The sequence below is a fragment of the Drosophila virilis genome, chromosome X (genome assembly GCF_030788295.1).
Source record: "Drosophila virilis strain 15010-1051.87 chromosome X, Dvir_AGI_RSII-ME, whole genome shotgun sequence".
NCBI classification, from domain to species: Eukaryota; Metazoa; Arthropoda; class Insecta; order Diptera; family Drosophilidae; genus Drosophila; species Drosophila virilis.
This window is the reverse complement of record NC_091543.1, coordinates 28783008-28792500: the sequence shown is the minus strand read 5'-3', so window position 1 is coordinate 28792500 and position 9493 is coordinate 28783008. Positions and strand designations below refer to the sequence as shown.

The 9493-nt window shown below is 43.4% G+C and overlaps 1 long non-coding RNA gene across 1 annotated transcript in view; it reads right to left on the bottom strand.

The window, feature by feature from the left end:
* The window catches only part of LOC116651990 (uncharacterized), an 18779-nt gene extending 12406 nt beyond the window's left edge, over nt 1–6373 (bottom strand). Inside the window, exon 1 of the long non-coding RNA XR_004304988.2 lies at nt 6193–6373. This is a non-coding gene — a long non-coding RNA (uncharacterized lncRNA). The remainder of the gene's footprint in view (nt 1–6192) is intronic.
* Between the last annotated feature and the right edge of the window lie 3120 nt (nt 6374–9493).

The window sequence follows — 9493 nt, the reverse complement described above, 5'->3', positions numbered from 1 at the left end:
ATGAGCGAGAGCGAGAAGCGTGAGCGAGAGAGAGAGCGAGAGCGATGAGCGCGAGCGAGAGCGAGAGTCGAGAGCGATGGAGCGAGAGCGAGAGCGTAGAGCGAGAGCGAGAGCGAGAGCGAGAGCGAGAGCGAGAGCGAGAGCGAGAGCGCGAGCGATAGCGGAGAGCGAGAGCGAGAGCGAGAGCGAGAGCGAGAGCGAGAGCGAGAGCGAGAGCGAGAGCGAGAGCGAGAGCGAGAGCGAGAGCGAGAGCGAGAGCGAGAGCGAGAGCGAGAGAGCTAGAGCGAGAGCGAGAGGGCGAGCGAGAGCGAGAGCGAGAGCGAGAGCGAGAGCGAGCGAGCGAGCGAGAGCGAGAGCGAGAGCGAGAGCGAGCGAGAGCGAGAGCGAGAGCGAGAGCGAGAGCGAAGCTGAGAGCGAGAGCGAGAGCGAAGCGAGAGCAGAGCGAGAGTCGAGCGAGAGCGAGAGCGAGAGCGAGAGCAAGTCGAGGCGAGAGCGAGAGCGAGAGCTGCGAGCGAGAGCGAGAAGCGAGAGCGAGCGGAGAAGCTGAGAGCGAGAGCGAGAGCGATAGCGAGAGCGAGAGCGAGAGCGAGAGCGAGAGCGAGAGCTAGAGCGAGAGCGATCGAGAGCGAGAGCGAAGCTAGAGCGAGAGCGATGAGCGAGAGTAGAGCGAGAGCGAGAGCGAGAGCGAGAGCGGAGCGAAGCGAGAGCGAAGCGAGAGCTAGAGCGAGAGCGAGAGCGATAGTCGAGAGCTAGACTAGAGCGAATCGATAGCGAGAGCGATAGCGATAGCGAAGCGAGAGCGATAGCGAATCTAGAGCGAGATGCGAGAGCTAGAGCGAGATGCATACGAGAGCGAGAGAGGCTTAGAAGCGATGCGAGAGCTAGACTTAGCGATATCTATAGCGAGAGCTATAGCGATAGCTCTAGATCTATATCGATATCTATATCTAGTTCTATTCTATATCGTATATCTATTAGCGATATCTATATCTATATCTAGCTATATCTATATCTATATCTTATCTATATCTATTCTATATCTATATCTAATCTATATCTATATCTATCTATATCTAATCTATATCTATATCTATATCTATATCTATATCTATATCTATATCTATATCTATATCTATATCTATATCTATATCTATATCTATATCTATATCTATCTATTTTGCATGCAAAATTTGATTACTAACCTATGTTTGTTGTTAGCTGTGAGGCATAGTCGATATATCTGTCAATCAAGCTTTCAGATGTTGTATAGCCAATTATGCCTGACAGTCGAACTACCTGTGTGCCTAAGTACAATTCTGTTTTTATATTGAACACTTTTCAAATGTTAACAAATTTGTCGTTGCCTCTGTTGGACTATACTGCGCTCTCTCTGCTTTGATCTCTCTCGCTCGCTCTCTTTCGGACTGTGCCTGCCCAAGGCCCACAAGACTTGTGCCTTGCTGTGTATGTTGCCTGCCAAGCAGCCTATCGATAACAGTTGATAAGCCGAGGGCTTGCTGCCCAGCAGCCACCCACTGCTGTGTTGTGTTGTTTAAAAGGTTTTTCATGTAGCAGCGATAAAATTAAAATTGAATAACTGCAATACACACACACACACACACAGAGTGAGGGATTTGGCAATCGATTGCCTGACTTTGAGTTGTTGACGTTGCGACGCGTCGTTGCTGCTGTTGCAGTTGCACTTCCGCCTAAACTGCGGGGAAAAACAGATGCTACTCGGTGGCTAACGTTGCGGTATCTCCGCCCAACCACCTCCTCCAGCAAACACACATCAAATCAGCGAAGCTTAAAGCCAGCTTAAGGCCCAAAAGGCCCATGGCTTAATCCGCACTTTGGCGCGTTTCTTGGCAGCTTTACGCCCCCACCTGCGCCCCGCCCATCTACCCCTGGCCAGCGAACTATTGATAGTTAGCTGCTGGTGGGCTGTTAGTGTTAGCGGCTGTGGTTCTGGGCGACGTCTTTGCCACCAGTTTGTTTACAAAAATTATGCAAACTATGCAATTGTTTTAATTTGCAACGTTTTCTCAGTCGTTTTTCGTTCTCGTTTTTTTTTGTTTTTTCGGTCAGTTTGTTGTAATAAATTTAACGCCAGGTCGTAAGACACAGTATATCCAAAAGAGCCCCAGACAACAGAGCCCAGACTGAGACCTGCCCTAAGGCACTTACTGACTGACTGACTGACTGACTGACTGAGTGAGTGAGTGAGTGAGTATATGAGCGAGTGTATGGATGAGGGGCTAAGGGTTATTTGAGTGCGCTCCGAGTACTCGCTAAGTATACCTGAACATATTCAGATCGTTTGTTCAATGTCTGTTAAATTTTAATGCAACTTTATCTTCACATTTGATACAAATACGAAGTTTCAAGAAAATTGTGTATCTGCAAATTAGCCATGGGATAAGATCTTTGCGGTTGGACCTTTCATTTCACACTTGATAAATGGCATTTGGCAAAGCCCTGCGGCTAGTTTGGGCATATTTATTTTATGATAAGCGGCTGCTTTCACTTAAGGAAACAATACTAAGCCATCTGGAGAAATAGTTAATAACCTCTGTAATTGGGCTATGCCCTTCCATGGGGTTATCATAATTTGCTCAGAAAATATTTATGGCAGTGTCTTTCTATTCCGATACCAACTAGTCTCTCAGGCAAATCATATTTTAAAGTGGGCTAATCATATAGCTTAACTTATAGCTTTGACTTTCTTTCTATGTTCTCTCCAGATGCCTCATCAGATATTCCATTCCATGCGTATCTCTTGATATCTAAAATGGGAATCATACACTTTTTCGAGTATTTTTGAATGCCTCAAAGAGGCGACCAGCAATTTTAAAGTCAATTTGCGAGTTAAAGTCGCGCAAGAACAATGGCCAAGTGAGAGGCATATGCACACATATAACCACGACGCGAGTCCCAGATGGATGGATGTGTATTCGGGTTATGGCTGTGGGTTTTGGCACTGCCTTTGGTTTTGAGTCTTGGCTTGATTGAAAGCTCTAAACACAAATCGCGGCATATTTTAATGCGGCTGTGCGCCACTTGACTCGATTGCACAAGAACAACAAAAGTTGTGCTACAATTCATGCATGAAACATGACGGGCTCCTGATACAGCAGCCAGCCGCCAGCCGCAAAAGCCAAACGTTGAGATCTGCTGGGTTTTTGTCAGGGGCGATGGGGTTAACGGGGGTGACAGAAACGGGAACGGGTGGATGCACGAATTGGTTTAAGGGGCAGAAGCTCACACTCATGCACTGCAATATTAAGGGGGTTCGTTTTAAAGCACTTTGCAGCACTTTTATAATAATTATTATAAAATGTAAATATATAAATGTATTTATAATCATAAATATGGATATGTATATATATATACTGACTGTTTGATTGATTCGTCATAGTAGCACTCTTTTCTGATGCAGTTCCACTTGCAAGGGTGAAAAATTGGTGGAAAAGGTTGTATTCAACCACTTTTGCTCTTATGCTTCGTCTTAACGTCCCTTATTTTCATTAGATAATTAGTAACTTGAATTAGATAATAAGTAAATGTGTGCACTAACGATTTTGAAAAATACACCTATGATCAGAAATTGACAAGAAAACTGATCATTTGGTCGGGTTATGCTGGGTGATTCTTGCTAATTAATTTAATTAATTAATTGTTCGGTGTAGTTACCTTATACGATAAAGGTGCACATTAAGACGGGGTTACGGAAAATTCTACCCTCAAGTATGGAAAAATAGCGAAAATCGTTTGTATGAAACTTTGTTTTTGGTGGATGGCGTTTCGCGCTCAAATTCATTTTCAAGGAGCGTTGTGAAAAATCATTTGAGACGTTTTTCAAATTTTTCGCAAAATCTTAACTCCTTCGGTAGAAATGCGAAGGGCAATGTTTTAAGTGGCGTCCGATTTGCTTAATTAATGCGTGTTTCAGCGATTTAGGAAATTCCACCCTCAACAGTGGTAAATTGGAAGATAACGTTATTGTGAAAGCAGCATATTAACCGTCCGATCAGTTTCAAAATCATTTTCAAAGCATTTTGAGAACATTTATTTCATACCTGCCACGGGCAAGGGCGGGCTATACCCGCTAGTATATATGCATATATACAGGTTTAAGTTTTTTGAAAGGTAAGTGCTGGACGTAAATATACCCTGTCGATTCCAACGAATTGTAGGCATTTAACCGAGTTTGACTTACTAACTCATGACAATAAATGTTGATCATGATAGTAAATGTTTATTTTTAGGATCGAAAATGTGTCTTCTTTGGCATAAATATATAATTTGTATATCTAATCATTTTTAACCGGTTTTAGTTTTGGACTCAGGACAAGGCCTTGGTAAATGATAGAAACTGAAGTCTCAATTAAACGCTTATTTCAAAAAACAAGAGTACTGAACATTAATATATGGAGAGGGGGGGGAATATATATATGCTAATTAAGCCAATAGCTTCAAGCTGCATATGTAAAGGAATTAAATTAAATGGATTACGATTAAGGCAGCCTGCTTTTGTTTTAATTTAAATTCAAAATAGCTAACTTGAGCGATTCTCGCAGTGTATTGGTTAGCCGACTGACTTTAACGATTTATCCGCGCTGCCGTCTAGGTTGACTTTTGCGTCTCCTTTGCAGCGCCCCTCTCCCTCACTCTCACTCAGTTGCCGTCAACGTCTTCGTCTCAAATTAAGCATCTCTCCCTCGCTATTGGGGTTCTTCGTTTGTGGCCTCAAATCGGAGGCACGCAGGTGAAAGCTTTTCTAATGAGCGCGTTTAGGCATTTGGCAAGCGATGCGAAGACGCAGTCAGCATCGGATGTCGGCGCCGACGTCGATGTCGGCGACTGCGTTGAGTTGAGTTGATGGTACGCCATGGGCGCAATTATTGCAACTTCAATAAATTTTCGAGTTGATTACGCACTGAGCGAAATTAATCGCTCGCATACGTCATACGCCATGTGTGCGCCGAGGTGCGACGCGGTGCTACGGGTGGCGACGGGGCGCGCCGGCAATTGCAATTAAGTGCGACTTGGACTGTTGGACTGTGGCACAGGAAATTCTAGGAAATTATTCACACTCATTAACATATTTACACCTAAAAACGAACGCTGACAAATGAGAAAGAGGCGTGCAGCCAGTCGATGCGCCCAGCTCCAGTTTTCCAGTTCCCAATTAGACAAACGATCGAACCAGCCGCATCTTTGGCATTTAAGCCTTTTTGTCAACTGGCCCCCGGCCTGCAGTTATCGTAATCGTAGCCGTAGTCGTAGTCGTAGTCCTAGTCGAAGCTGCCTGCCGATTACGATTAATGAGCTGGCACTTAAAAATGTTCATGGCACGCGCTACGCAAAGCCAAAGCTATTTTTTTTGGGCTGTGCATCGGACTGTGCATCGGGTTTATTAAGTTGTTGCCAGTTGTTCAACACCTGCCCAGTGGCAAGTGGCAAGTGGCAAGTGGCAAGCGGCAAACGGCAAGCGGCGTCGATCGCCGCACGCAGCTGATTGGCAATTTGCTGCTCTCAGCTCTCAGCTTCGTCTCTCATTTGTCTTGCCAGCCAAATCCAAGTCAATGCACTTGACCAGCTGCCGCTGGCTGAGCTGCTGGCCAATTAAGTTACAGGTCGCGGCTAATACGCAGCAGACGAAACCGTAGCAAAAACAAAGGCCAAGGCAAACAGTAGCCGCCTGCGACGACTCCCAGACTCTCGACTACAGACTACCGACTACCGACTCTCGATTCTCGACTCGGGACTCTGTTGTGACGTATTTGGCCATTGACAGCGTCTTAATGGATTAACATTTGTCAGTGTCGTGTTAGGCAGCCACAATGCCCCCTAGCTGCAGTTGCTGCCTCAGCCTGAGCTCGAACCCGAAGCCGAACTGAAGCTGAACCTGGGCCTCAGCTTGAGATTCCGCCTTATTTGCATGCAGTCTGTGGCTACGACTGTGGCCAGAGGGCGCTCCACGGATTGGATTGCTTGGGCCATCTAGCTTTGCCTCTGGCTTATGTGTAAATATTGTCATCATAAAAGCGACTCAACTCGACAATGCGCTTATGCAATTGAGTCATTTATAAAACTGCGCTATTTTTGCTTTTTATTTTTTCAAGATCCATAAATCTATAGAGCTTAGTTACTATATTTAAAAATCAGCTAAAATCGAGAAGTTAATACCTTGTTTTTTTCAGTATACGCTTGATACACGTCTTGTTCGGGAAAGGTCCTGATAGAAGAATTTTCCAGAATTCGCCATGGGCATTTTTAATTTCTTACATTTAAATTTCTATAATAATTAATTTAATTAAAATAAAAATAATAAAAGATTGGCATTTAAAATGTAGAATTCAATTTTGACAAAAGTGGCGAAGCATATATCACAATTTATGTCTGAAATGCGTTTGATTTTGATTCATATGAGAATTGGGCGAAATCAAAGGATTGCCACGTTCTGAAATATGACAGTTTTAGCTGAGAACTTGCTCCAAAAAGCTAAACATTTTAACATTTATACCAAAACTAGTTCCCCGTTGTGGAATATAATTCTAATTTATGACGTGTAGACTGTATATTTAATGGGACTATGGATTCCATTAAAGTGAACATTGTTTTTTAAGGCCTTGTACAGCCCGCAGTAGATTGTCTAGGCATTGGCGAGCACAGTAGCTAATCATTTAGCTGTTAACGGGAGGCCCATCTGGGCTTATATCGGACTATCTGTGTTATTTTAAACGTGGACCCGTTTATGGTCTGTCTTATTAGTTAAGCGACACGCAGAAGCAACCGCTCCAGAGTCAGACTGAGCTCAACTGCTTGGCCAATTGGACGGGCCGCTGGGCTTTTGGGCCACTGTCTGGGCCAGTTGAAGAGACGCACTTTGCTGCGGCTGCGGCTGCGGCTGCGGCTGCGACTGCGGCTGCAACTGTGGCAATAACTTGCAGCACGCCAAACTCATATTAATTTTAATGATATAATATGAAGAGACACGCTAAATTGTTTACAAGCCACGGGCTAGGTCGAAAACTGCGTTCGCCAGTGTTGCCAGCTCGCGCGCCACACGCCCATTATTAAGGGGCAAGCAGCAAGCGGTATGCGGCATGAGGCATGCGGCATGCATCAAGCGAGCAAAACAGAGCCCAAAAGAAAATTGCAAACACTGAAAGCCCAAACCAAGCTCAGAGATGGTCAACGCGATGGTCGTCTCCGAGGCTCTGAGGCGTTCATTAACATTTTTAATTTTATTTTATTTAATTATACAGATGTTTATAGCTTCCGCCGATGCGTTGCATCTCTCACAGTGCTAAACTGCGAACTAACACACACACACACACACACACACACACTCGCACACTCGCACACACACACTTTGCAGACCGCTTTATAAATTATAAGTTAAGAGCTGATTACACGCACAATAAACGTTTTTTTTCGCGCCACATCTTTCCCCAGCTCGGCTCAGCTCAACTGTTGGGCCCGGGGGCTGAGCAGCGGCCGTTTAATTGATTGGCCGCTAGGTGGCTCGTCTGTGCCAGTGCATGCCTACTTGATATTATTTATGAGCCCACTGTATGTTTACTGCTACTTATCAGTCGGTCCGTGCCGTCGACCCTCCGCCTGCCCATTCAGCTGTCCACCTGTCCATCCGTCAGTTGCAGTCGAAGCAGCGACGACAGCGCATTATACAAATTAATTAACGCTGTGTTCAAGCAGGTATCAGTGTGCGTATGAGTATGCTTATTTTTGAGTATGCGTATGTATGGGCATATCAATGAGTATGCGTACATGTAAGTATTCGTATGAATTAAAATGCGTATGTGGAATTAGAGAATGCTTCTGTATGAGTATGTAAGTATTCGTATGTAGGAGTATGCGTATGGATGAGTATGTGTATATGTGAGTACGTATGTGTATGCAAATGCGATGGTATGACTATGAGTACACGTGAATATTCGTATGAATTGGATGTGTATGTGGGAGTATGCGTGTGTCCGAGTATGAGTATATTTGTGTATTATTATGAGTTGTCCTATGCAGCTTGGAGTGGGGATTCGCTTCTGTGCACAGCCATATTTTACAATTTGCCAGCGATTTGCTGCATGCCATTGTTTAAACAAAGAAGGCTTTTAAATTAAATCATTTTAGCATTGTGTTCAATGTTCTATATACAATTCAAGACGCCCATTTCAAATCCTATAAAAATTAAATTTAATTATAAAGTATCTGGACGCGCCTAAGCGACAAAGAAACTAAGCTGAGCAAGTAAAGTCTTTAAAAAAGCACGTCCCCTAAATCGTTGACGTTCCCATCGGTACTTGGAGATAAAACAAAGTTTTTTTCTCATTTATAATAATATATCCTGCATATGGGAGGCAATAAGCAACAGTTTAAATGGATATATGAAATAGGTATATTTATAAAATAGGCAAATAATTTATGAAAATAATTTATATACATCTAAATTATACATTTTAATCAACTTCAGATATTTAAACTCTATTCATATGAGGAGAAAAGACAAAGTAAATGTAAGAGAAAAGCTATCTTTATAATGTTTTTAAACATTGAAGCTTTAAGAAAACTGAATTCCCTTTTTGATCATAGCTTGATTGATTTGTGCTTGAAACTGTTTTTATTGGCGCAAACAAAATGCTTTCAATTGCCAATTGATGTAGCACAATATTAAATTGTTTCCTTAAATGCTTTAAAGTGCCATTGGCAATGCGTCCTTTGGTCCTTCAGACAGCTGATAGATTCAATGGCAAAATGAAAATCAAGTGTGGCGCTTTATGCCAATACAACCTATCTATACAATGGCCACGTATTGTACATCGTATGTGTGTGTATGTATGTATGTAACTGTCTGTAGTCTACATTACAAACACGTATTTATGTAAGGACGCTGCTGAGCAGTCAAAAGCTGACACACTAGACTGGCATGGCCCACAACTCTGTTTAGCGACATATACATAAAAGCCACAGAGGTATAGATATGTCCATATATATATATATATATATATATATATATATAGTGACATACATAAAAGAGGTAAAGCATTGCGTATACGACGCGTCACACGGGCCAGCATTTGTATTCGGCCAATATCTATCAATCTGCTCTCGGTTATTCATCAACGAAAATGTCTAAATTATTCAAATGGAAATGTGAAGCGTTGCCGTCGCCGTTGCCATTCTCAATATTCCTGCATTCGATCTCCACTTCCCTCGCATTTTCCTTGATGTTTTTGCTGTTGTTGCCGCTTTGTTTTTGGCCCAAAATGTGGACATGGCTATGGCTGAATTGATGAAGCGGCAGCAGACCGACAAACCGTTGGACATATTACGTACACTTGTTCGCTTGTGGGCTGTTGCAAGGGGCGGAGCTTTTAACAATGGACCTGGGCCTTCAGTTGCGGCTGCTGCGGCTGCTGCTGCCTAGTCAAATGGGTTTTTGGTCATGAGTGTATCCTTTGTTTGTATA